We start from the raw sequence: 23613 nt of genomic DNA on the forward strand, positions 1-23613 counted from the left end.
TTCGGAAATCAAAGCACCAAACAGTTTTGAAATTATTATTTTCCACGTCCAAATATTTGCTAAAGAAACGTGTACATAAGAACTTCTTATGGTACTGCTCAGGTCAAGACAGAAGCTTCTTATGGCCTGTGCCCATAATGCATTCTCGCCACTCGTCCTGAAGACGACACGTGGTGCGTCAACTGTTCAGAGTTTAGCGATCTACTGAATTTTTAACAACTCTACCCTTTTCAATTACCATCGAAAATGGGGTTGCTTCTCTGTCCAACCTCGGCTGACAATCCTTTTTGCGCTGCTTAATTATTAACGGAAATTTCTTAATTTGGACGTGAGTGCAAAAAACGCAAATGCGTTAACGCTGTCCGATTTTCCGATGTTATTTTGTTTTGATTTAACTACGAGTAGATACTCACCTACAATCGAATTTTAAAGTCGACTCGTAACCTTTTGAAAGGATGAATCTTGGAATTTACGCAAGCAATTTTTGTTGGACTATTAAAAAGGCTTTGTCGGCTTGGTAATTAAGGGCATCGGATACGTACCCTGGCGGAGATACATATTAATACGAGAATTTAATCCAGGGGTACATCGCAAGGATTTCGCGCCCCTACCCCAGGGTAAGTCCGAGCGGCTATGTGTGTGGACGCTACAGTGTGCGTGTGTACGCTGCCCTATATTAGGTGTGCGTTGTGCCTCTCAAATTTTACATCTCCGCTATACAAGGTGTTTTGTATCGGGGATTTATAATTTTAAATAATATGCCTGAAGGGTATTTCTAAGTTTCGTGGAAAAGCAGGTAACATGCATTGAGTAAACAGAATGACACTACGAGTACACTACTACATACTAAATTTTTAAAAGCCAACATTAACGAAAGATCTACAGTCTACTTAGACAAAGCATTACAAACCACAGGTACTCCGTAAGGACCAACCAAAAATACCTACCTAAGTATTGTCCTCGCATCAAAAAAAATAAAAAAATATTTCCTGAAACCTTTTTATGTGAGCAATATTTTTTAAAAGCAGTGATTGTCTTTGCAACGAATTAGTTTCAGGCAACAATATCGAATTTTAATGTCCGTGTAAGAGCTTGAAACCGAGAGTTTTACAGTTTAACGGCGTTAAAGGTCATGGAGTCAAAGTTGAAATTTAGAAATCACTTTCTTTAATCGATTTTTATTTGTATTTATAAAACATAATTATGTACCTATACCTAGATTGAACATAATAAGGGTACTAAAGAATTGATCATGATTCTTTAACTGTTACCAGGCCTGTTCATCTCCGCGAGTTTACATCGAAAACAAAACACGCACGATGGCCCACCTACAGGATACTATTCGACAAGGCCTCACATACGAGCGAACATTGACTCACGCACGCGTATTCTTGTGTATGATGGAAGAAAATAAAGAAAATGGTGTACTAAATACTGTGCAGTATTTAACTGCCTAAATAATAATAAAAACACAGAATGTACTTTTTTAAATTGCCTCAAGACACTGAGAGGTAAATAAGTAGTTAATATTATTCATGATAATTCATGCTAAACCATGTATTTCCTCCGCCATTTTCCGCAGTTTGGCACCTCACGTCACATCATTTTACCGAAGTCAGCCCTATAGCTTCGGCGCAGTGCCGATAACTGACGTTTGTCAACAAAATGGTGCTTGACTCTTGAGACAGGCTAAATTACACCATATTGTTAATGACATTGAGCATACATTTTTTTAAATACCTTCGCGAAGTAAAACTTCTGTACGTAGTACTTATTATTATTCTGTGCTGTTACCAACATCACCAAATTCAAACGACAATCGATATTCAAATCTCAACCCCTACTCGCCAGTGTCCTCACAAAAACCAACCCCTTCCGAGCACCCTGTACGCGTCGGACATGCGTACCATACCTACCCACATCTAGTACGTTATTAATTTATCTGTAGAACTAACCATCACCCGCCTCCCACCCTGCGGAGGTGAAGCTTAAACAGCCAAATGTGTATGCAGAAGATTGTTACTACCTACGTGAGCAGCTAAATTACACTGACTTAATTAAAACCTTGCTATTCTGTACATGACAAGTATTTCAAGACCTCTGATAGTACAGTTAGTGAATTTCTGTATTGTTATCACAGGAATTTGTAGTTTAATTAGATTTTTGAAGGATGTGTTTGTATTCGGACGCGGTACAGTGTGCTTCTGCTTATGGTAGCTAGTGGTAAATTAGTTCACGAAAGTAACCGCTGGTAACCACGCTGTACAATCTGTCATACATTAATGTATTTTTTTACGCAGTCGCTAAAAAGTAACTCATGGTAAGCACACTGGTCTTTCGCTTCGTTTTAATGAACGTGCAAAATTATGGTGTTATTTTTCTTATAATACAGATCACGTGATGCTTTTTGAAGCTTTTGTTAGCTTACTTTGAGAAAATATCTTTGTGTTAACATATTGTTCAAGTGCTAAAAATAATATTGGCCAACTTCATATGATTCAAAAGGCAACTAAGCAGTAGTCGATAGAATAGGAGGAATAATAAAGAAATATACTTATTTTCGTTCGTTCTATTTGGGAAAGTTTGTGCGCCGTCAATGAGGGCCACGTTACAATTACGAGTTCGGATACCACCGTCATAAGTAAACTTATGAATGAAATGTCGAAGGCCTAGACTGTTGTCCAAACAACATGTTAGGGCGGAGGCACGGGCGCTGCGAGAAAGCGGGTAGCGGGCGAATCTGACGTAAACAGTTTTGTAAAAAATACTGATCAATGTCGCAAAATATGAAGTATTATTATGGCTTTTTAACTAGTAAAGATATAATATTTTATCATATGATGGCTTTCAAGAGGTAAATAATGGTGGTTGTGCCTCACGCAGGAATCCCTGAGGTATTGGAGGGCGCTTAAGTGTTATAGGGATTACTTATTTTTACAATAAAACACAGTGGTTTTTAAACGTCAAAAATATAATCAAAGACAAAAGAGGAAAAAAATAGCAAAAAGGATGTGTATTCTGCACAGTAGTGTTATGTGTATGTGCCGATTCGATAATCACCTTTTCGTTTTTCTTCTTTCCATGATTTCAGTGACATTTGAAATCGTAACGCACTTCACTCTTTATTTTCTTCACTTTAAAAGCTCTTGACACAGCTGGCACTCTCTCACTGCTAATGACCGAGATGTCTTACTACCAACAATCTACAGTGTCATCAGCACTGCTGCAGCTCACTGTAAAAAGGTAGATGGAAAAATTAATGATAAACTTTGGGAGTAGACGATTGTCTTCTAGAGTAGAATTAAAGGTATGTGAAACGTTTCTAACACAGATTTTTATCTCCCATTACAACTTAGGTACCATCTCATTTTAGAAAAATTGTATGTACTTAATTGAATCCTGTTCAGACTTCTTTTGAAATTCCCAAGAGTTGTTTTCCGTTCATGACATACAGACGTTACAACGACTCTACGTTTCAAGTAGACGTGATAAATCGCTCTAAAAACCGCTCGCACGGCTATTGTGCTAATACCCTCATACTCGCTCTTTACTGACACGGGATAATACTCGTACGTACTGTAAATAACTGCTAGCAGCTCCAATAAAATGTTAGAACTAAGGATTTGGAGGACCAAATGATGCAATGCAGTCATAAATTAAAGGGAGTATGGCTTCTACATTCCCTTGTTTGTACAATATGAATGGTAGGGTTTGAAGTTTGTTTGTATGTTTGGTTTAATTTGTAGAAAGTGTTTCGAGTGTAAGGGTCTACTTTTAGGGGCTACCTTTTTATTAGGATACCAATGTGGTGTGGATATGTGAGCTTGGATTTTTGTCTATGACTTAACACCTATTCACAAACATTACTATGAGGTCTCATAGTGCGTGTGGACGCACAGGGTGACACATGAACCAATCACAGAGCTCTATTCAACGCTGTGCGTTCGATTTACTACTTCACTCAAGCAAGCATCGTTTGTGAATACGGGCGTGAAGGTCACTAATGACTAATGAGTATGTACTATAGTATACAATAATTATCCTTAACCGTTCTGTATTTATGCAAAAAACTGAAAAATTAGAAATAATTTTACCAGAAAGAAAGTCAATTAAAGAATATAGCAATTTATAATAAAGGTTAGGTTCTGGCGAAAATAATACAAAAACTGGTCATAAAACTAATATTGTCTTTGTAACTATTAGGCGGGGTTGCACCATCTCAATTGAACTTTGACAAACGTCAAAAATCTGTCAAATTCCATACAAAAAGCACCGGTTATCGTTATAGTTACGGTCAAAGTTAGGTGGTGCAACTCAGCCTTAAAATATGAATATTTCGCTCAATTTTTAAATTCTTTCATGAGAGATATTGGAAAAATTTGCAAATTGTTTTTATAAAAATGGGTTAAAAGTCTTGAAGATCTAATAGTTTAAAACTTAAAAATATAGCCTGGGAGAATTTTGGCTTCCCACGCCACGCCAGGAATGGACAGATGTCATTTAGTTCCATTCCATTCCTACTTAAATCTTGAATAATTCTAGAAAATGTTGTAATCTTCATCGATTTCGATTTATGCCTGTTTTCACCATCAATCCCTAATTTTTAAGTGACCCCTATGTAAACAAAATTCCTGTTATTTGTTACCATAGGGGTCACTTAAAAAATTTGGATTGATAGTGAAAACAGGCATTAGTATCATAAAATATAGTTAAATTTTTTAAATTGTAATGGCCACAAAGTCGCAATCTCACTAAATAGTCCAGTCAATAAATGCCTTAACGACGGTGTAGAGAGAAATCCGTGGAACACAATTTCTGACCTCGGGACTTTATTTAGCCTAGTTAGGTGGTGAACATAGCAAAAGTCCCCGCCCTTAGCCCTTGAGCTGGCGGGGAGAGGGGGGTTTAAAGGTACCACTTTTCGGTTTTTCGCTTAATCCTCGGAAACTATGCGTCCTAGTGACATGACTACTATGAACCAAAAAAAGTTTATTCAATTTGCTACAGATGAGACACTCAAGTTTTTCTATATCTTGTATAGTTTTTGCAGCATCTGCTCTAGAAGGTCTGTAAAATTGGAAATTTTATTGTTGTCTTACATGTTCCTTTCAGGAGAAAATCGACTAAATCAACATTGAGCAAACACTATAGACATGCGGGAGCATGTTAAGCCTAGTTCCATGGAGGGGACTGCACCGTGCGTATATTTAGACGAACCAAATAGAGCCACTTTTGACTCCTCATCATTCAAAAACTACTGTGCATTAACACTTCAAATTTGGCTCATGTATTGAGACTTGCAAGATGTACATCAGCTTCAAATTTCATAAATATACCTCAAACGGTTATTTAGGTATTGACGTTCAAAAATCGATATTTAGAGCACTACTATCTATCTATCACATGTGAAATGTTAAAATTTACTGGTTTTTTATTTGTTCCTTTGTATTTACATAACTACCTTTCTGGATGCCAAATTTGAACCTTCGAGGTCATCTGGAAGTGGTTAGAATTTGGTCTATAGGTCAGACGTGTAGATTTTTGGACGTCAATATCTAAAGAACCGTTTGAGGCAGATTTATGAAATTTGAAACTGATGTATATCTTGTAAGTCTCAACACATGAGCCAAATTTTAAGTGTTAATGCACAGTAGTTTTTGAGTGATGAGGACTCAAAAGTGGCTCAAAGTGACTCGTCTAAATATACGCACGGTGTAGTCCCCTCGCTGGAACTAGGCTTAACATGCTCCCGCATGTCTAGAATGATTGCTCAATGTTGATTTAGTCGATTGTCTCCTGATGGGAACATGTGAGACAAAAATAAAATATCCAATATTACAGACCTTCTAGAGCAGATGCCGCGAAAACTATACAATTTATAGAAAAACTTGTCTATCTCATCTGTAGCAAATTAAATATGCTTTTTTTGGTTCAAAGTAGTCATGTCACTAGGACGCATAGTTTCCGAGGATTAAGCGAAAAACCGAAAAGTGGCACCTTTAAACCCCCCTCTCCCCGCCGGCTCAAGGGCTAAGGGCGGGGACTTTTGCTATGTTCACCTCCTAACTAGTCTAAATAAAGTCCTGAAGTCAGAAATTGTGTTAGCTACAGTTTTCCATCTATAATGCTTTATTGACTGGACTAAAAATATTGGCAATGAAAAATGTTTGTTAGTCAAGATTTGTGATGAGGCAGTACCACTCCCCCTTTAAATAAGTTTTGACAACAAACGGTGGCATAGGGATAACGATATCTGCATGCAAATGCGTCCAGCTGGGTAGGATGCGCGCCGTGATAAAATCTTATCGATGGTTTTAGACGACATACGTATGGGCTTATCACGTAATATCGATAAAATGGAAACATGTTGAATAGGGGTTGAATCGTGCCAATTGATTGAGAAGTTTCTTAATTTTTTTCGTGTTGGAAATAAAACTTAGGTTCCAGCTTTCTATTTTTATTAGTGAGATACAAGCCAAGAGCTTCCTCGTTGTAGATAAAAAAAATTGTGTACAAATATCTAGTTTTCTATTTTAATCAGTAAATTACATTAATTTGGGTATAGCTTTTGCCTGCGGCTTCACCCGCGTGAAATCTAGTTTGTCACAGATCTTCATAAATTATAGCCTATATCTTAATTTGGGTTATAAATAATAATACTGTAATGTTTCATCAAAATCGGTTCAGTAGTTTTTGCGTGAAAGAGTAACAAACATCCAGACATCCACACAAACTTTCGCAATTTTATAATTTAGTAGGATGGATTTGTGATTTTTTTAATTTTTGTGCAAATTACATTTTGGCATGTGATTTATTTGGACTAATTAGGTACAAGACTTACAATTGTGGCTGAAAACTGTTAGAAACCTAGTTTTCACATACTTATAGATTAAAACTGAATATTTAAAATATTGAACGATTTACCTACGTGTTTATTTCTTTGGCTAGAGCATGTTTTTTTTATTGTCAAACACTAAATCAGTACCTACTACTATGCAGGGTATGTATTTTATGCAACATTTGTTTTAAACTGAAATTGCATGTCTTACAAGCTATTCATAATATGTTCATAGAAAATATTTTATGTTGCCTTCCTCTGATATAGAATAAAACTTTCACCCCAACCTTGTATTGGTCGTTGCTCCAAATACTTCTACAATTTAGAGAACGTCCCTTGTGTGAGTGAATCAAGTAATAGCTTTTCAAAACAGACTAAAATGACGATAATTTTCTACTCAGGATTTTATTTTAACAAATTTTCTCAGCATTAATATATCGATAAAACAATCATAAAGCGACGAGTGGTCAAGATTTTAAGGTGGCTGACTGTTTAAGTGAATGTAACTCATTTCCAGTGGTGTTTTTCTACTTTAAAGAAGCAGATACCTCATCAGCAACTCCTAATCTTGCACGAGTCATGGGGTGGTGATCACTGCTTATTATCAATGACCACCAAAGTCACATTTTCCGTCTATTAAAAATAGTTATAGTTATTGAAGTGTAAATTCACTTTCTTTCGAATGATAATGATCAGCGGGCGTAGTGTGAGTTTACGTTAAACGACTGCGTAAAAAAAGTAACATTAAATGTATGACGGATTGTAGGTATAGCGCTCCTAGTGGAAACTTTCATTATTTTTTTTAACGCAGTTGGTATCGAATGTGTTTGATGTAAACTCACACTACGCCCCTAAAAGTCACAAATAAAAAATATTGGTGGTCAGTTTTATCATTACTCCAATTTCTTTTTTGTTTCAGCCGTTCAAATAACAGAGGGGCCACTAATTAAAACTATAAACTAGTTCCTTGATTGTCCACGGCACCCAGTGTCCATTGTGCGTATGTAAAGTTGCCGAACGGACTACGAATTGTATAAAATGTGGCCGAACACATTTCCATTGCCAGGGGAATTTGCACAAGGAGGAAGAAGGAAGATGCGGGGGAAAACCCCTTTCTCGGGGGGAGGGGAGGTCCGTCCGCCCTACATACGCACGGCCGCCGAAATTTTTCGGCTGGCCAGTTGAGATTGAGTCGTAAGTCGATAAGGGTAGGGATGACGTCGCCCGCATATCGAGGCCAGCGTCCAGGCTGAGGGTAGGCTGTTTACAACGCGCCGGGCACGCACGGCGTTCTCTGTTCTAGAGAATCAGGGCTGCTGGCCGGACATTCAGGGCTGTCAATACATTTTGAAAGTTTAAAATATTTTTTATGACATTTAAGTTTAAAAACTTATTTGAATATTATGCGGCCAGTAATTATTATCGCATTGCGTGTAACCTAATACAATCCTCTACTACTCGTAGTTGCTGATTAAATCTATCTTTTTGTCACTTGTTTTAGTTAGTTGCAAGAAATGTCCTTATCACTTTTCGACCGCGATAACGGAGGTAATTTCAGTCAATTTGTGTGAAATTACATTTTGAAGTTTGAATTTTGTAAAGTACAGAATATTTAACTATTTACGATGATTGATCTCTTCAGATATAACAGTAGAAAGTTCTCTACAATATATTTAGAGCTTACCTTAAATTTATTGTTTACAGGACTGTCAGATGACCTTCGATAGTTTACTTTGCGACACATTTTAAAAAATCCAATAAACCAACTCAAATCTGATTTCAAATTCTAAACTGCACATCATTCCACTATTAATATCTAAAAACAGAAACGCTGGCACGAAAAATAAAAAAAAAGTAATTTTAAAATATTTAAATAGTATTGAATAGTTCGAATTAACCCTAGCTGGCCGTACGCAGGGTGGCGGGTGGTGGGGTCAGGCGGGGTGGGGGGCGGGGGCCCTGGACGTTGCCGGTAACACGAGTGCGCCTATGCGAGGCATGTATCTTGGACGGGCAGATATAACAGAGAAGTAGCCCCCAGTACGAAGCTGTAGGCGTTTGGGAGCGAAAGATGCTCGGCTTTACTTTAAATTAATTTAAAATTTAAAGTAACATGGGACTTTTATTCTTCGTTTTGAAAGAGTTTATATGCACACAATAAATACTCAGTATGGGACGTCCACTCACGTGCTAGAACATACCGTTTTCAAGATACAAGCGAGGAAAGAAAATCAAAATCACTTCAGTCACTCAGGAGCTAATAATGCCACAGACTGACAAGTCAAATACTTTTAGCGACTGTTTTTGACCGACGCACAAATGTCTTTCGCGCTAGTGTCTTTCGCGCTCATGTCTTTTCGCGCTAACGTCCATTCGCGCGCGCAAATGGCTTTTTGCGCTAGTGTCTTCGCGCTAATGTCTTTCGCGCAAGTGTACAAGAACCCTTTTATAACATTCAAAGTTCGCAATCAAAATCACCGTAATGATAGGCAATAGAAATATTGCGATGTCACTAACTCCCACCCCCACAGAGGAACTGGCTATCTTACGAGTACCTTCAACTGTCGGAATACAACAATGCAGGTCAACTATGGTTTACTTTTTAGAGTTCCGTTGCCCAGACAAGGAACCCTTAGTTTCGTTATGTCTGTCTGTCCGTCCGAGGGTTTGCTTGAAAACTATTGGTACTAGAGAGCTGTAATTTTGTGGAAGTATGTATATTAATAAAAGGGTAAAATAACATTTTGAAAAAAAATTTTTTTTTAGGGCAGCTCCCCTACATGTAAAGTGGGGACGATTTTTTTTTCATCTTCTACTCCATCGTGTGGGGTATCGTTTGATAGGTCTTTTAAAATGGCTTAGAAGTTTCTAGACCATATTTCTATTTAGGGATCCGTTTGCAAAATTTTAAAGTTTTAAGTGCCAATTTTTGTTCGAGTAGGGCGTCCCCCCTCTAAAAACTAAACTGATGGCTTGAAAAATCTGGGAAAATTTATGATAATAGTTCTTTTTATGAACTTTCAAGGAAAACTATAGCGGTTAAGATAGGTCAGTTAGTTTAAGAGTAATAGTCGTTTTACTCATTATAATAAAATTCCATACCTAACCATCATTGTCAGGCACTACCTAGTACCTATGCACACGGCTACCCAATTTTCCATACAATATCATCATAGCAGTAATAATGTAATTAATTATTGACCTAACTTGTTATTTCTTAACAAAATAATAATAAAACAAAGTAGAGTACCAATCCCTATGAAAGCTATTTTACATGTGCGAGAACTAAGCCGCCCGCCCTGCGTATTGGTAGGTAGGGCAGTTGGAATAGGTTCGGTGACGGCGAATACATTTTCGGCCTTGTGTGCTCCGAGAAGGCATTTCGATTTCCACGCCAAATTCGTTCGATTTTTAAAAGAAAAACCAGTCTTTGAATGATGTTGTGTTCTAAAAAGAAAATTTTTGCTGCCAGTACTAATTTTAAGAATAAGAAAATATTAGTACTTAACACCTTTTTCGAACTGTAATGTGACAGCTAAATAGGCATTATAACAACCTAGCAACGACTTATCTCCACTTCTTGAATAAAATAGTCGCTTTGTTACAAATGTACAGTCGAGAGCAAATCAACATACCACAAAATGTCAAAATTTGTCGGTTTATTTTAAACTTTGTTGTAATGGAATAAAGTTCAAAATTCAGTGGAGAAATTCGCCGCGTTTGTAGACTGTACCATGAATATATTATTATCTAACGTACACCCAGATATCGGTAAAAATATAACAAAGTACAAGATTACAAACATTTAGGATTTCATATCACACATTTTAGTACTAAATTTTATAAGAAAAAGTTTAAACTTACCTTGTTTTAGATATTACCTTCGTACCTTAGAAAACCCAAATACTTTTTCTCGTTGGATTCTTAATTATATTTGTGAAATGTAAGTGTATCAAATGGATGAATTTTTGCGTACTAAATAATAAGAAGGATTTTTGGCACAAAGCAGAATCAAAATGAACCTTATACGCACGTGAAAAAGGTTCAAAGTCTTAGAAGAACTGGAATTGACTAAAAGGAACATAGAAAATTGAACCGTATTTCTGTGAGATATGAACTTGTTAAGTATGAAAAGTTAAACAATTTAGTTTGTGTTATGTAGATATCTGAAATTTTAAAAAAAGGTAGGAATTGTGATAATTTCAAAGAAAATCTTACGTACTTATGTCTTTTTAATACAAATAGATGTAAAGATTCATATTTTATAATAATTTTAGAGTGAGAAAGACTTTTAGGTGTAAAATAAATAAATACATACAGTGGACTTTTGATGCTACGAGACTACGACCGCTACGAAATTGAATTTGGTTGTAAAATTGTTTTTCAAATTTTATTCAAAATGTAATTCAATATGTATTGTATTAATTTGTGAGTAACGAAAATTTTTTGACACTTTTCATTAATAAAATATTAGAAACACGTCATGTGTCCCAGTGCAGTGTCATTAAGTATGATATTATCAAATTCTGCACTATTTAAAAACAGTAAATATAATTTTAATTCAACTCTATACATACGAAGATAACAAAAGTTTAAAGCCACCCAAAAACAAAGAGCAAATCATACGCAAAGATCCTTACCTTGATTTGTATCGGACGAAAGAATTGAATGAAATGACGTCACGACAAATGAGTATTACTGACCCGGGCCCCACTAATAAGAGGGTTGGGCATAACTACAACCTTTCCCGGGGAAAGTTTCCCTTGCGAACTATCTGATACACACCTGACTTTAGGAGTTATTCACCGAGATGATTTGACATTAACGACTGACCCTTTATAAACGTTTCAATTGAGAACGAAACAAAAGACGCGCGCTTATGAAGGCGATTGTTTTGTGCGATTTCTAAATATGTGAGATTCATTTGTTTTTTGATGGCATCATGATTTGTCAATTGTTTAAGCCTAGGCGCATACCACCAACTTTTAGTTGGCCGATAGTTGGGTCGGGCTGCTAATCAGTATGGAGATGTATGAAAGAAAATGCGCACATTACACCGATTTGGTACCGGCCGATTCTTCATACAAATTAAAATCGGGCCCAACTATCGGCCAACTAAAAGTCGGTGGTCTGCGCCTGAGCTAAGTAAATACTTTCTAATCTGTGTTTGTTAACGTGATATGACTATAGTACTTATTTAATTCAAACTTTAATATAATGACATTAAACAGTTTGAAAACAGCAATTTACGCCATTTGTCACAAATAAAGATGCCATTGATGCTCATTAACACAGAGTGATATGATAACTCAAAAGTTTCATAATGGCCTGTCAATTTGCACGACTCTACAACGCGAATGTGAACTCTATCACAAGGGCGTAGAGGCGTAACATTCGCCGAAATGTTACGTTTCGCCATAACTTTTAATGTCGTATCTATAGGGGTCACATCATTTTATTATTACCCGTTTGATAAATTTTTTTTTGGCGAACGTTCGTTTGTTACTTTGATATGGAATAACAAAGCGGATTCATTCAAAATGGGTCAGTTTAGTTTCTAAAACTACTCGTAGTATTTTTTATGATAACAATAGTGTCTTTTTTGTCGTGAAAAAGTTAAGATTTAAAGACACCTAATTACGTGAAATGTAAAAAGAAATAAGAATAGCACACTGAAATACATTTTATTTTACGCCAACAGTAACAATCTCAGAGCTTTAGATTCCTTTAAATTTTAATACTATCGAGTGTCGGAAAAATAGTTCGTACTTGTTCCCGGCAAAACAATTACCATCATTAGCAGGGTTGCGTCATCGCAAACAGTCGCGCACGAAACGCAAATCTGTAAATTCAATTAAGGGCGCGCATTTTTCGGGTTGGGCAGCCCTTCTGCCGCGGGCGCTCGCCTCCACGCTGGAAAATTTTCTCTCCAAAATTGAAGATATTCGTACCACCTCCCTCGACACTTATGGTCTGCGTCCTGTACGAACCTTTTTACATAAAGTCCACACGTAGGGTATCGATCCGCGCCGGACAGGGGTACGCAGATGACGGGCCCTTTCCCCCCTTTCGCCCCCTTTCATTATATAAGTGCGTAACGCGTGAGGCGGACCTGATTACAGGCCTCTTTTTTAACTGACCTCCTCACAGCGCGATTAAACTTAATTTGAGAATGGCGATTAGGTTACACTAGCTTTCGGCGATTAGCGTTGAATTGTCAGGGCTCTATTTTTACCTTTTACTCTGAATAATATTAAGGTCTTGGAAAGTTTTTGAAAGCGCAGCCTTAGACCCGTAATTCAAGTTCTTAAGTGAGGCTCTCTTTGTGCGTTTTTAATTACTCAAATACTTTTTAATCCAAATTCTTGACGTAATCTTTTAAGAATTTAACAATGTTTTTTTTGTTAACAGAAATTCAAATCCAACATGTGACTGTCTGCTTGCAGTAAAATTGTTTACTAAACAAGGAAGTAATAGGTACTAGAAGAAAATCGACGAATTTTCTTCTCTATTTCCGTATCTTAACAATATACCTTCACTATAATAATCTTAGTACCTAAAAGCCCGAATGTCTACTTAGTAACAGGAGCTTTGTTAAAAAAGCTCCTGTCAAATATCTACGAATATAAGCAAACTTTTAAACCAGTTCAGTTTTTCTATAAGTAGGTCTTAACTCAAAGAAAATGTGTAATATCTAATAGTCCACGCTTGTAGCCTACGGCAATTTTGTCAGACCTCTTAAAAATTGAACGGAATAGAGACTTAACTTATTACAATGTCAACATTTCATTTTACTCATCTAGATTTCGGTAACAATTAACCACGGCCATAAAAAGTACTGTTACGCCCGTATTGACAAACAATACTATGAGGTCTCACAGTACGCGTGGACGCACAGGGTGACACACGAACCAATCACAGAGCTCTATTCAACGCTGTGCTTTCGATTTGCTGCTTCACTTAGGCAGGTATCCTTTGTGAATACGGGCGTCAATGTTCATCATCATCAGCAATGTTATATTGTAATATTGTCAAAGGCTATGTGCGCTGACAATATCATAGTTATTTCAAGACAAAAATACTCGAGTAAAAGTGTTCTATACTTTTACTTTAAGTGATGTTCACAAGTTCAGTCCGACTCAACCGGGAATCATTTCCACTGGCCGGCTCGGAAGGCCCAAAAACTTCGCGAACAGAAGAAAAGGGGTATTTCTGCATTAAGTATTCTAAAAGAGGAGTTGTACAAGAAAAGCAAAGTCTTGTTTTAAACGGGGATCGAAGCTTATGTAGAACTTTTCCAATGATCGGACAAGGAGGAATTTTTCAATATAGATGTTTGGCGCATCTTCTATCATTTATATTTTAGTATTTAGAATAGGAGACGGGTGGAGACGAGTAGGTGTTGTGTTTTGTTTAATATGTTTTTAATGTGTGAAATTAAATTAACTCATTGAACCAGGGGTTGTCTATATAGTTACTGTAATCTATCCATATAAATAAAAATGAATTGATGTTCGTTAGTCTGATTAAAACTCGCGAACGGCTGGGCCGATTGAGCTGATTTTGGTTTTAAAATGTTTGTCGTAGTCCAGGGTAGGTCTAAACGGTGAGCAAATACGCGATATTGTTTTTCTGTGACAGACAAAATTCCACGCGGGCGAAGCCGCGGGCGGAAAGCTACTAGTGATTAATAAAACAAATGTGTGTGTGACTACAATGTTTAGTTGAAAAATAGCACCATTACACATTAAGTAGCACGTACTACTTATGAAGCTTCGGTTTTGCTTTGTGTTGACGTCCGTACATAAATTTTAAAAGATGTCAAATGTTATTAGTTTTCGAAAGCTTTTGAGACAACTATAAACTAAACCGCGGGCAGTACACTACACATACTCGATTAAACTCAAAATCTATAGCCCGACTTCACAAACATTACTATGAGGTCTCACAGTGCGCGTGGACGCACAGGGTGACACACGAACCAATCACAGAACTCCATTCAACACTGGGCATTCGATTTGCTGCTTCACTTAAGCAGGCATAATTTGTGAATACGAACGTAAGATTAATAGTTTAATCTATTATAAGTTACCTATTTTTTTTAAACCTGGAGGAGACTTAGGACTAGCCAAAATAATAGCTTGAGTTCGTTTTCACAGCACAGTCTAACTTTTTTCAACATTAAAAAACAAATTACGGCCGAGTTTTTTTAAGTTAATTTTAAGTAAAGAACTATAGCCGGTGATGTTGTATGGAGCTTGACAAACTTTTAACGTTTGTTAAAGTTAAATTAAGATGGTGCAACCCAGCCAAACTTTGATTCAATAAGTTACTTAGTTTCATCTGACTAATAATTATGTACCTAGTTTAGTACCTACTTTGTTAAAAAATCAAAAAAATCAAAATTAAACAGAAACATTATTCTCATCAACTCCATAGTTTTCCTTGTTCTTCAAACGTCCGACTGGGCGCTATACGTAGTTGATGTACTTATGTATACAGTTTCTATCGACGCTACGCCCTTCGACTCTAATAAAAATAAAATTTGGGTTAACTTTTCGATTTAACATACCTATAGCTGTTTTTGTAACTAGGTCAATACAGGTGGGAAACGTTCTGGGACTAAAACTACCCTTACATACACGGTGTAGTTTTTTTTTATACAGAATGATTTTGTTATTAGTATCCAAATTGTTAGGAGCGACTCATAATCAGTAACTGAATCGATTTACGTAAAGAAAACAAATATTTACCTTGTATTTTTGGTTGCCCATTTTAATCGACTTTAAAAAACGAGGAGTTTCTAAATTGTTTTGTATGTTTTTTCTTCTTTTTGTATGTTTGTTCATTATTCAAAAAACTCCGTCGATTTTAATTTTTTAAATCCAATTTCTAACGTAGATGTCCACGAAGTTAAGACTTCTCAAATAAACGTAGTCCCATATAAGTGAGAGGACTCATTACGTTTGACAGATGGTAAATTTCTATACATAGTAAAAACTGAGGGCTGAGTGTGAGTTTATATCAAAAGTCCTCACTAGTGAGCGCGTTCAAAGAATCTATATATATAAAAGAAAGTCGTGTTAGTTACTCCACTTGTAACTCAAGAACGGCTGAACCGATTTAGCTGAAAATTGTCTGGGAGGTAGTTTAGAGCCAGGAGAAGGACATAGGATACTTTTTATCCCGTTCGAAATTATAAAAAAAAGTCTGCTTATTTATTGCCATTAAGGCGGAACAAAGTTCGCCGGGTCAGCTAGTTTATGATATTTCTTGAAAGTTTCCGCTAGGGACGCTGTAAAAACCGCCATACGTTTAATAACGTCATTTTTTTAATAACTGTACCTACTTCGTACAATTATGAAATTGTTAGTTACCTACATTATTACCTGCTTCAATAATTCAAAGCTGCTACAGAGATATAAAAGAAAAACAATCGATCTAGTTCGTCGTGTGTCGGTTCGATTCTCGGATTTTCGCTAGACGTACCTAATAGTGAAAATGTAGCACGAATTTATTATTTACTGTTCTAAGCATTTCATTATTAATGTGCTATATGAGAATGAGTAAGAATAATTATGGTTTAATTAGAATATTATGAGTTATTCGGCAACATGACTTTTAGTTTGATAAGTAGGTATTTCCGTTTCTATTTTTAGTCAATTTCATTAGTATCACCTGTCGTTATCATCCATCGGTATCTTAAGAGTCTATATTATAGGTAGGTACCTACTTTTTAGTGTCTTAACATTTTTCCATTAAATAAAACACTTTAGCTTGGAACTACTGACCATGACCTCATCTGAGCACGCACAACAAACAAAATAAATCTGATATGATTAAATACCTACCTACCTAAAACATGAGTACTTACTTAAATGACCTACCCACCCATAAATTCCTCCATTCAATCAAAATTATTTAGGTAAAGTAATGTTGTAAGCTGTAACTGACTTGAAACATTTAAAACCTTATTAAAAAATCTCAATGTAAGAATTAATTTTGTTTCCTTGTCTCTTTTTTAAAGAAAAAAAGTTTCAGCGCTTTGTCTTGCTTGGCAAGGATGCTACTGCCATCTAGTTGTTTAGTTTGTAAGTAAAGCGCGGCAAAAAAAGCAGACTGAATAAACTTGTGAACTATTGGTTTATGCGTTCGTTCGAACTCCGCGAGAGGGCGTTAGTAAAGAAATGAGAATCATAGATATTCATATTACCTAGATTTTTGACGTGAATATCATTTTTAATGAAAAGACAGTTCACGTTACGCATAAAATAATATGTAAATTGCTTTTGCTACATATTTTTCAACCTTAAAAGCTATAACGAACAGAGCCATCTGGTAAAAGCGTGCTACATTACTAAGCCGCCATTGAGTGCTAATTAAAGCATGTTTGTGTTAAGTAGCAAGTTTTTAAGGCGCTGTCAAAGCTTTCATTATTTTCGTCGATAGATGTCGCTAGCAGGAATTAACATGCATCAAAACAATGCTCATATTATTATTATTATGGTTTTAGGCCTTTTCTGGAATCCAGGCCATACTCCTGAGTTATTTCATAAGTGTCACTAGTGGTCTAAATTGAATAACATATTTTTGATTTTGATTTGATTTGATTTTTAATTTAATTTATTTGAATTTAATTTGATTAATAAAAATTTAGTTCTTTAATTTAATAAAGGTAAGCTAAACTAATAATGTTTTAACTAATGTAATTATAGTTGTCAATTTGATGTTAAATTAATAAATGGAGAGCGGGGATATTCTACCACAAGTATTTATTTACTTAAGAATTCCTCGATCGCAATATAGAAATGTAAAAAACACCTGGTTATGTATAAAGAAATTTGAATTTGAATATTTTTCCTTTTCAAACAAGTAACAACAATGATTTTTTCTACTTAAATAATAAATAAGGACAATACTAACTACGTGAATTGTGATAAAATTACTCATAAAAAATCCGATCGTCATCGCCATAGAGCGCACGCAGGCTGCACTGCACGCGTTGGTTTGGTCGAACCTTGACTGCGAAAAATATTTCCTGTGCTTAGATGAAAATAACCTTACAAAGTGAAATTTAACTTTTTAATTTACTTGAATTTATTACATAAATAAATAAACATCCTTGGACATTTACACTACGCTTCTAGTCCCAAACTAAGCAAAGCTTTTACTATGGGTACTAGCATTATATTATCTGTGGTAAGTACTAGACAACGGAGATAAACATACTTAAATACTTTTTTTTTTGTAAATACATACATATACTTAATATACTAGTAACACTGTGGTACACCCAGATCCATTACAGAAATTACAATTCATCATTTCAATTTCTGCCCGGCCGGGAATCGAATCCGGGAGCTCTCGGCATAGCAGTCCGTTGCAAACCACTACACCAAACGGCCGAATAAGTATGGGAAATAGAAAACCCCACATTCTAAATTATTAATGGAATTATTAATAATTAGCTTATTACACGAATATTATCATACGTAATGAGGTTAATGGCCTAATACTATGATTTGTGTAAAGTAATTAAATGATGTTCAGAGAATATCACGAACTATTAATGCCCCATTTCCATGAGCTTACGAAGCATTAAATTTAACAGAATCGAATTTTCATTAAGGTATTATTGGTTTTGGAATAAAGTTATGTGCATTGAAACCAAATACCAAAGATAGAATATTTTAGTCCGTCATTTCGATAATAATAGGATGGGTTGCACCATAACCACTAATTAAGAAATCTATGTTTTGCCGGTCGGATAATAATAGGTGGATTCCACCATACCCATGTTACAATAAATCTATGATTACAAGAAAAGCCTCATAATGCACTCAGGTGAAATTCGATCAAAAGTAAAGTCATTTCACTACCTAGAAATTAATTGTACGACTACCTTTCTGCCCGCGGCTTCGCCCGAGTGGAATTTTTCGATTTTTTATAATTATAACCTATGACACTCAGAAATAATGTGGGTTTTCTATTGGTGAAAGAATTTTTAAAATTTCCGTAGATCCCGTGATTACCCCTTACAATTTAACAAAATAATATACAAACACACAAACTTTACCTCTTTATAATCCCAACTATATATATATATATATATATATATATATATATAGTTATATATATATTATATATAATATTATAAATGCGAAAGTAACTCTGTCTGTCTGTCTGTCTGTCTGTCTGTCTGTCTGTTACGCTTTCCCGCTTAAACCTCGCAACCGATTTTGATGAAATTTGGCATAGAGATAGTTTGAGTCCCGGGAAAGAACATAGGATAGTTTTTATCCCGGTTTTTGAAACAGGGACGCGCGCGATAAAGTTTTTCTGTGACAGACAAAATTCCACGCGGGCGAAGCCGCGGGCGGAAAGCTAGTATTAGTATAGATTGAAAGTCCTGTATTTGTGTAGGTTATCTATTTACGTCAGAGTGACTCAAAGCCTTTTTAAAAATCAAGTTTTAGTGAGAATCAACGCCGACCTGCAATAGACATTAGATTGTACAGTAAATAATAAATAAGTCGTGACATCCAAAGGGAACAAAAAGTTGATAAAACAACCTTATTAGTCCAGTCAATGAATGCTTTAACGACGGTGTAGAGAGAAATCCGTGGAACACAATTTCTGACCTCGGGACTTTATTAAGACTAGTTAGGAGGTGAACATAGCAAAAGTCCCCGCCCTTAGCCCTTAAGCCAGCGGGGAGAGGGGGGTTTAAAGGTACCACTTTTCGGTTTTTCGCTTAATCCTCGGAAACTATGCGTCCTAGTGACATGACTACTATGAACCAAAAAAAGCTTATTCAATTTGCTACAGGTGAGAGAGTCAAGTTTTTCTATATCTTGTATAGTTTTCGCGTAATCTGCTCTAGAAGGTCTGTAATATTGGAAATTTTATTTTTGTCTTACATGTTCCTAACAGGAGAAAATCGACTAAATCAACATTGAGCAAACATTCTAGACAAGCGGGAGCATGTTAAGCCTAATTCCAGGTAAGGGACTACACCGTGCTTATATTTAGACGAACCACTTGGGGCCACTTTTGACTCCTCATCACTCAAAAAGTACTGTGCATTAACACTTCAAATTTGGCTCATATGTTGAGACTTGCAAGATAAACATCAGCTTCAAATTTCATAAATATACCTCAAACGGTTTTTTAGGTATTGACGTTCAAAAATCGACATTTAGGACACTCAAATCTATCTATCACCTGTGAAATGTTAAAATTTACTGGTTTTTTATTTGTTCCTTTGTATTTACACAACTACCTATCTGGATGCCAAATTTGAACCTTCAAGGTCACCTGGAAGTGGTTAGAATTTGGTCTTATAGGTCAGCCATGTAGATTTTTGGACGTCAATACCTAAAGTAACGTTTGAGGTATATTATATGATCAAACGAACTTCCAAGTGAAGTTCGATCATTATTATATGAGTCACTTCATTCGAAGATATAGTTTATTTATAACCAGGTAGTCCTTTTAACCTACAGGCAACATCGCACGTTTTTTAGAGAAATCGATAATCAATAAATCGATCTTTTAACTTAATCGAATGTACGGCCGCGCGCCCCTCCCTAGGCCGGCCATGTTTGAGCCATTTTTTAGAGTTCAAGGAAAACAAAACTTTATTTTGGGTTTGAAAAACATGCATTCTGCTGTTTTTCTCAGGGTGGGTTTAGGGTAACTATATCTTCGAATGAAGTGACTCATATAATAATGATCGAACTTCACTTGGAAGTTCGTTTGATCATATATTATATTTCGTCACTTCATTCTTCAGATATAGTTTATTTATAACCAGGTAGATGTTTAGAGACTAAAGTTTTGTTTTGCTATTAAGCAAATTCAGAATGTAACTACTATTTGCAGTTTTATCATTAAAGAATAAATTACTTTTATAATCAATAATATTTATTTCGTAAACTTAAACTTCACATTTTTAATTTAGTAAACAGGACAGGGTCCGATACAGAAACACTCTCTTAATCAAGACATCATAAAAAATAAGTAACAAAAACAGTCTTTTCTTCTTCAGAATCAATGAAATGAAACATTTCAAATAATATGATTAAAAACAGATCTTGTGAAATCGCTATCAGTATTGATTATAGGTCTGTTATAGTAACGCGCGAAACATTGAGACGTGGAAGTCCAGCCAGCTGTCTTCCTAATTACGTCTACGCTGAGTCCCGCGGAGCAAGCGGCGGACGTGGCCGCGTGTCGCGTGCTATGCGCGCTGAAAATGCGCGTGTCTATGCCGCTCTCCGACAGTACTGCCTTGATCCACCGACTAACGGATTGAGCGGTAGCAGCCTTGTGTGGCTTTTTGATGGTCAATAATAGATTACCCGCGTTCTCAGTTCTCAGATTTTTTGTAAAAAAAATATAATCCTTGAGGACGGAAGCGGGGCAGATCCTTACATCTTCGTGAAAGTAGGGTAAGAATAGCACCGGTTGATTGCGACCAGGTGCAGATGTTTTAATTGTGTCTGTGATGGGTATCTTAACGCCGCTGTCTGTTATTACAATATTGTCAATCTTGATTAGTGAAATAGTCTGAACCCTGTGCGCTGTGCACAGTGCTAGAAGAACGGTTAATTTCTTTGTAATTTTTTCCAGAGTTAATTCTAAATTTGGATGCCAACTTGATATGTAATTAAGTACTACTTGAGGGTCCCAAGTAGAATGATACTTGGGTCGGTTAGGTTTAATTTTGTAAGCTCCTTTAAGAATACGTTTGACCCGATCATCAGAACCGATTTTGTCTCCCAAAAGAAGTGATAATGCCGACCGGTGGCTGTTAAGGGACCCATACGAACACCCCTTATTGAACTGTTCTGTTAAAAAGGATAACACTTGAGAAATGGTGTTGTCGAAAATATCTATGTTATTAGCCATACAAAATTGCCACCAGAGTTTTATCGAGACGCTATATTGTTTGACAGTGTTGTCGGATAGCGACGCTAACATTAGGTCAAGCGCGGCAGGCGGGACGTCCCTGCGTGCAAACGCCGTCCGCAGAGCTTCGCGGCACCCAGGATAAGAGTGTTGTGCAGGGGATGGTACTCCCTGGAAGAAGAACGTAGGAGATATTTACTGGGTGTAAAGTAATGTATTTTAGACGTTAACAGATCTTGTAAAATTGGGAACCAAGGCTGTGAAGGCCAGTGTGGGAATATTAATATGCCGGTAGCTTGGTCGTCGATGATTTTTCTTAGGCATTTTAGTATTAAACAAAAAGGCGGGAAACCGTAAAAACAATTAAATTTCCAATTAATAGTGAATGCATCGACGGCCAATGCATCTGGATCCGGATATCGAGAAATAAATGTGTTACATTTGGCATTGTGGCGAGAGGCAAAAAGGTCTATATCTGGTGAACCAAAAAGTTTAGTTATTTCCTGAAATGCGTTATCTGATAACTCCCATTCCGTATCAGGGTTATTTTTCCTGGATTCGGCATCTGCGCGATTTTCCTTGGTATTCACGTAAGATGCAAACAACCAGATATTACGGCTCTCGCACCATTGCCAAATGTCCCTGGTTAGATCATTTAGGTGTGGGAATTGGATACCTCCCATTCTGTTCACATAGCTAATAGCTGTGGTGTTGTCCACGCGTAATAATATTGCGCAATTAGATTCATTGCTAACAAAACTTTTGAGTCCTAAAAATACAGCTAACAATTCTAGTTGATTTATGTGGTAATGCTTTTCAATATTCTTCCATTTTCCATTAACTTTTTTATCGTTACAAACAGCACCCCAACCTGTTAGGGAGGCGTCTGTAAATATTTCATATTTGTATATTGGTTCGCTTATGTGAGAAAATGTTGTAAATATGTTATCTTTCCACCAGTTCAAATCATTTAATATAACGCTTGGTAAACTAATTTTTGCTTCATAGTTATTATTATGATCCAATAAGGCTAGATATTTCTGGCGTTCTAATATTTTTGTATATAAAAATCCGTATTTAGATGCTGGACATGCTGCATTGAGGACTCCAATGAGTTGAGCATAGTCTCGAATACTACAACGAGGTAAACCTGAATATTTACCAACTAATTGAGCAATATTATTGCGTTTTTCTATTGGCAAAGACATTGTAAGGTTACTTGAATCATATAAAAATCCTAAAAATTTTTTTACTTGTTCAGGATGCAAAGAACTTTTTTCATAATTTATAACAAAGCCTAAACATTGCAATAAATTTAAAGTCGCTCTTACATTGTCTTTGCACTCTTGCAGGTCATTTCCTATGCATAATAAGTCGTCTAAGAATATAACTGACTTAAAACCTTGTCTTCTCAGGTAAGTGACTACTTCCTTCATAATTTTAGTAAAAACTCTTGGTGCTACAGACAAACCATAGGGCATTGCTGAAAACTCGTACAGAGTTGGTTCTTGTGAGAGTGAAGTTTGGAATTGAAACCTTAGGTATTTCCGATCGGAAATAGCAATTGGAACTAAAAGGTAAGCTTCCTTAAGGTCAATGGTGGCTAAAAATCCATTTTGAGGGATTAATTTGGAGGCTGTCCTATAATCCTCCATCTTAAAATGCATGTGTGGGATAAATTTATTCAATGACTTTAGATTCAGTATAAATCTTTTGCCACCATTAGCCTTAGGCGCTAAAAATATCTTAGATATGTATTGTTCATTACAGGGAGAACAAGGAGATACAGCCCCTAGCTGTTCGAGTTTTTTAATGGCAGTGGACATTTCTCGACTTTCATTAATATTAAACGTACACTGCGG

General features: G+C 36.1%; 1 long non-coding RNA gene across 1 annotated transcript in view; it reads left to right on the plus strand.

Annotated features, from left to right (window-relative positions):
- The window catches only part of LOC135086893 (uncharacterized), a 192484-nt gene that overhangs the window by 70038 nt on the left and 98833 nt on the right, over positions 1 to 23613 (plus strand). The gene's annotated exons all lie outside the window — the stretch shown is intronic.

This window comes from Ostrinia nubilalis, chromosome Z (assembly GCF_963855985.1).
Source record: "Ostrinia nubilalis chromosome Z, ilOstNubi1.1, whole genome shotgun sequence".
Classification (NCBI taxonomy): Eukaryota; Metazoa; Arthropoda; class Insecta; order Lepidoptera; family Crambidae; genus Ostrinia; species Ostrinia nubilalis.